The sequence below is a fragment of the Oncorhynchus clarkii genome, chromosome 21 (assembly GCF_045791955.1).
Source record: "Oncorhynchus clarkii lewisi isolate Uvic-CL-2024 chromosome 21, UVic_Ocla_1.0, whole genome shotgun sequence".
NCBI classification, from domain to species: Eukaryota; Metazoa; Chordata; class Actinopteri; order Salmoniformes; family Salmonidae; genus Oncorhynchus; species Oncorhynchus clarkii.
The window spans coordinates 8543957-8549956 of NC_092167.1; positions in this window are offsets into that span (position 1 = coordinate 8543957).

A 6000-nucleotide genomic window follows, 5' to 3' on the forward strand; every position below is an offset into this window, starting at 1 on the left:
TGTATGAGGTTTTACACTAGAAGAGTTAATGGGGTGATTTTAATTTGTATGAAATAGTGGTATGTAGGGTTAGTTGGTGGGGAAAGTTTGTCCTTTTAGGAACAGGAATAATAAAGATAATTTAATGTAGATTTTGTAGGCCGTGACTGGCCTTACAATTTAGTCAGTAGGGGGTGGTGTGTACACCTTTAAATGTGATGTGATCCTCTAACCCAATCCCAAAGAAAGAGAGCTCTTCAACTACAGTTTCCCTGAGGAACCAATAGTCTGTTTGCATAGAGAGGACACTTTGCATTGACAGCACATGCTTCAGTGCTCTGGGAGTGTTTATAGCCCTGTGAGTTTAACACTTCATGACTGAGAGCTGTTCTTCATGACAACAGAACCCACAACAACCATGACTTTTATCACCATCTTCTTCTGGACACTTGTTTTCTACATACAAGGTTACAATTTTCAGAATGTATTGTTGAAAATGAATTAAATCTACAGTGTTTACATGTACGGTATATCAATGTTAATATTTCTATTCAGAACTATTCATTACTATATGTAATATTTAATTCATATAAATGTTTTTACTATATTTTTCAGAATCCAGAGGACAGTACGTTGTGACACAGACTCCGGTAGTGAAAGCTGTTCTCCCAGAACAGACAGTCTCTCTGAACTGTAAAACCAGCAGTAATGTTTACAACAATAACTATCTAGCCTGGTACCAACAGAAACCTGGAGGAGCTCCTAAACTCCTTATTTACCGTGCTACAACACTTCAGTCTGGGACTCCATCTAGATTCAGTGGCAGTGGATCTGGGAGTGACTTCACTCTGACCATCAGTGGAATCCAGGCTGAAGATGCAGGAGATTACTACTGTCAGAGTTACCACAGTGATGGAGTGTTCACACAGTGATACAGAGTCGTACAAAAACCTCCCTCAGTCAGACTGCACAGTGACTGTACTGATACAGCTGGGACCTACTGCAGGTGCTGAGGGGGAAGAGACAGTGACATGAAACACTGGCTGAACTAAAATACACTGAGCTAAATATATCAGTGATGCTGACAGTAATGGCAACTCATCCACCTTCATGTTAAATCATTCCTTAAGTGATAACACCCATATGTCCAGATTGCATTAGTATTCCTCTTATGTTGCTGTAGTTCATATGTAAACATTGCCTTTACATGTCACATAATACGTTGAATGGACTCTGTGCAACAACAAGTGTCTCACATCATTTCAGAACAAAATCCCCAGTCTCTGTAAGATCCCTCTGTCAGGAAGTGAATTTCAAGCAAAGATTCATCCATATTTTTTGAGATGGTATAACAAAGTTATAAGCCCCTAAAACAACGTGAGGTTCGGTCAAGAGCAAGACCGCTCTCCTGCTAGAACCTTCCAGCACCTTGCCAGACTCTAATTTAGCCCAGTTAAATCTAGTTCACCAATCAGGGTCATGATTGCCTGGACAATCAGCCCCAACCTTTAAAATGCTGCTGCTCACACAAACCTCTTCAACAGGTCTCTTACACAGAGGAGGTGGAAATAGTTGTAGGAGTTGAGCTGGGGAACCTATGGCAGTGGATGCCCCAGAGCCTGAGAATGTCCTTGAAGGATCCTGATACACTGATCCTGAGAAGGTGGATTTTGAGGCATTTATTGTGCAGGTGATAAATTGTACTGCCCAAACGAACAAGAAATCCAAGAAACTGGACATAATTGTATCTGCAGCTGAAAGGTTTTTGGGTCTTCAGGAATTAACAGTCGAAGCATTGCAGGGACTACTGTCTGAAGATGTTTCTCCCTGCCAGCCCCCTGAGACTGTGTCGGGACCTGATTAGACAGATGACTTTGACCTATGGAGTACATAAATATTAGTTGATTTTATTTTAGGAACATTTTTCTCCCCTTTCCCTTTTTTCTCCCTAAATTGAGTGCAGTAATACACCTTTTTTTTGGGGGGGGGGGGTTGTAGTAAAAAAAAAAAAAACGAAATAATAATAAAAATAACTACAATTTCCTAGTAGCACCAAAGAAAGTAAGTTTGCATAGAGAGGACACTTTGCATTGGCAGCACATGCGTCAGTGGTCTGGGAGTGTTTATAGCCCTGTGAGTTTAAGAGAAACTTCATGACTGAGATCTGTCCTTCATGACAACAGAACCCACAACAACCATGACTTTTATCACCATATTCATCTGGACACTTGCTTTCTGCTTCCAAGGTTACAATTTTAATTCAATCTACAGTTTTTACATGTACGGTATATCAATGTTAATATTTATATTCAGAACGATTCATTATTATATGTAATATTTAATTCATATAAATGTTTTTACTATATTTTCAGAATCCAGAGGACAGTATGTTGTGACACAGACTCCGGCAGTGAAAGCTGTTGTCCCAGAACAGACAGTCTCTCTGACCTGTAAAACCAGCAGTAATGTTTACAACAATAACTATCTAGCCTGGTACCAACAGAAACCTGGAGGAGCTCCTAAACTCCTTATTTACTATGCTACAACACTTCAGTCTGGGACTCCATCTAGATTCAGTGGCAGTGGATCTGGGAGTGACTTCACTCTGACCATCAGTGGAGTCCAGGCTGAAGATGCAGGAGATTACTACTGTCAGAGTTACCACAGTGGTGGAGTGTTCACACAGTGATACAGAGTCGTACAAAAACCTCCCTCAGTCAGACTGCACAGTGACTGTACTGATACAGCTGGGACCTACTGCAGGTGCTGATGATGAAGAGACAGTGACATGGAACACTGACTGAACTAAAATACACTGAGATAAATATATCAGTGATGCTGACTATAATGTCAACTTATCCCAGGTGCTGAGGGGTTGACAGTGACATGGAACACTGATCAGTAGAGGAGGTCAACTTGAGTATGTTTACAAAGCATCATTCAGATCACAATTTCCCCGTCATCCTCATCACACTTGTGAATATTTATTGTCATGGTCGTGAAGTTCACTTATAAAAGTTATATGAAGTTTTAAAACACACATTACCTGTTCATAATCAGAGTCAGATCCACAGATGTAAAAAAAAATGAACAATGGTGATGTTACATCAGCCCCATAAATCGAATCTCCATATGAACCTCACAACCAAACATGTGATGTGATCATCGAGCAATATATGAACTATCTTGATGAGCAGGTCTGTTACATCTGTGAATGAGACATGATGCTGGGATCAAACATGAAATATGTTTGAATAATATACATTTGATCTGTCATAATATCTGTAATTGTAACTAACCTGAATCCACCATAGAGGTTTAAACCAGTCACTCATATATGTCCCAGTCTAACTACTAGACCTGTAGCTGTGGGAGTGAAACTGAGATTTACATGGGCTGGGTGGTTATGCTTGTCCCAGAATAGAGCAGCACTGTTACCAGATGTTCACACTGTCCCCAGAGGGTTGGAGATAGAGAAGACTATGACTATCGTGAAGCTGTGATACTGGTTATATTATGTGGATCTTGTAAAACAAATGTAGCTTAATGTAGGTGTGATCACATTGTTGAGAGTCCAAGATATTGATCAAATGTTCAATAACATTAGTTTACTGTCTTTATGAGTCTATAAATCAAGCAGGTAAAAAACAGTCCAAGAAAAATGAGTAAGGAGTACCATCTACAGTGTGTGTCTAGACCTCTCCTGTTAATCTGTTAACATTGTAGTATCTAGACCTCTCCTGTTAATCTGTTAACATTGTAGTATCTAGACCTCTCCTATTAATCTGTTAACATTGTAGTATCTAGACCTCTCCTGTTAATCTGTTAACATTGTAGTATCTAGACCTCTCCTGTTAATCTGTTAACATTGTAGTATCTAGACCTCTCCTGTTAATCTGTTAACATGGTAGTATCTAGACCTCTCCTGCTAATCTGTTAACATTGTAGTGTATAGACCTCTCCTGTTAATCTGTTAACATTGTAGTATCTAGAACTCTCCTGTTAATATGTTAATATTGTAGTATGTAGACCTCTCCTGTTAATCTGTTAACATTGTAGTATCTAGACCTCATCTGTTAACATTTTAACATTGTAGTATGTAGACTTCTCCTGTTAATCTGTTAACATTGTAATATCTAGACCTCTCCTGTTAATATGTTAACATTGTATTATCTAGACCTCTCCTGTTAATCTGTTAACATTGTAGTATCTAGTCCTCTCCTGTTAACCTGTTAACATTGTAGTATCTAGACATCTCCTGTTAATCTGGTAACGTACTATCTAGACCTCTCCTGTTAACCTGTTAACATTGTAGTATCTAGTCCTCTCCTGTTAACCTTTTAACATTGTAGTATCTAGACCTCTTCTGTTAACATTGTAGTATCAAGACCTCTCCTGTTAACCTGTTAACATTGTAGTATCTAGACATCTCCTGTTAACCTGTTAACATTGTAGTATCAAGACCTCTCCTGTTAATCTGTTAACATTGTAGTATCTAGACCTCTTCTGTTAACATTGTAGTATCTAGACCTCTCCTGTTAACCTGTTAACATTGTAGTATCTAGACATCTCCTGTTAACCTGTTAACATTGTAGTATCTAGACCTCTCCTGTTAATCTGGTAACGTACTATCTAGACCTATCCTGTTAACCTGTTAAAATTGTAGTATGTAGACCTCTCCTGTTAATCTGTTAACATTGTAGTATCTAGACCTCATCTGTTAACCTTTTAACATTGTAGTATGTAGACTTCTCCTGTTAATCTGTTAACATTGTAGTATCTAGACCTCTCCTGTTAAAATGTTAACATTGTATTATCTAGACCTTTCCTGTTAATCTGTTAACATTGTAGTATCTAGACCTCTTCTGTTAACATTGTAGTATGTAGACCTCTCCTGTTAACCTGTTAACATTGTAGTATCTAGACCTCTCCTGTTAATCTGGTAACGTACTATCTAGACCTATCCTGTTAACCTGTTAACATTGTAGTATCTAGACCTCTCCTATTAATCTGTTAACATTGTAGTATCTAGACCTCTCCTGTTAATCTGTTAACATTGTAGTATCTAGACCTCTCCTGTTAATCTGTTAACATTGTAGTATCTAGACCTCTCCTGTTAATCTGTTAACATGGTAGTATCTAGACCTCTCCTGCTAATCTGTTAACATTGTAGTGTATAGACCTCTCCTGTTAATCTGTTAACATTGTAGTATCTAGAACTCTCCTGTTAATATGTTAATATTGTAGTATGTAGACCTCTCCTGTTAATCTGTTAACATTGTAGTATCTAGACCTCATCTGTTAACATTTTAACATTGTAGTATGTAGACTTCTCCTGTTAATCTGTTAACATTGTAATATCTAGACCTCTCCTGTTAATATGTTAACATTGTATTATCTAGACCTCTCCTGTTAATCTGTTAACATTGTAGTATCTAGTCCTCTCCTGTTAACCTGTTAACATTGTAGTATCTAGACATCTCCTGTTAATCTGGTAACGTACTATCTAGACCTCTCCTGTTAACCTGTTAACATTGTAGTATCTAGTCCTCTCCTGTTAACCTTTTAACATTGTAGTATCTAGACCTCTTCTGTTAACATTGTAGTATCAAGACCTCTCCTGTTAACCTGTTAACATTGTAGTATCTAGACATCTCCTGTTAACCTGTTAACATTGTAGTATCAAGACCTCTCCTGTTAATCTGTTAACATTGTAGTATCTAGACCTCTTCTGTTAACATTGTAGTATCTAGACCTCTCCTGTTAACCTGTTAACATTGTAGTATCTAGACATCTCCTGTTAACCTGTTAACATTGTAGTATCTAGACCTCTCCTGTTAATCTGGTAACGTACTATCTAGACCTATCCTGTTAACCTGTTAAAATTGTAGTATGTAGACCTCTCCTGTTAATCTGTTAACATTGTAGTATCTAGACCTCATCTGTTAACCTTTTAACATTGTAGTATGTAGACTTCTCCTGTTAATCTGTTAACATTGTAGTATCTAGACCTCTCCTGTT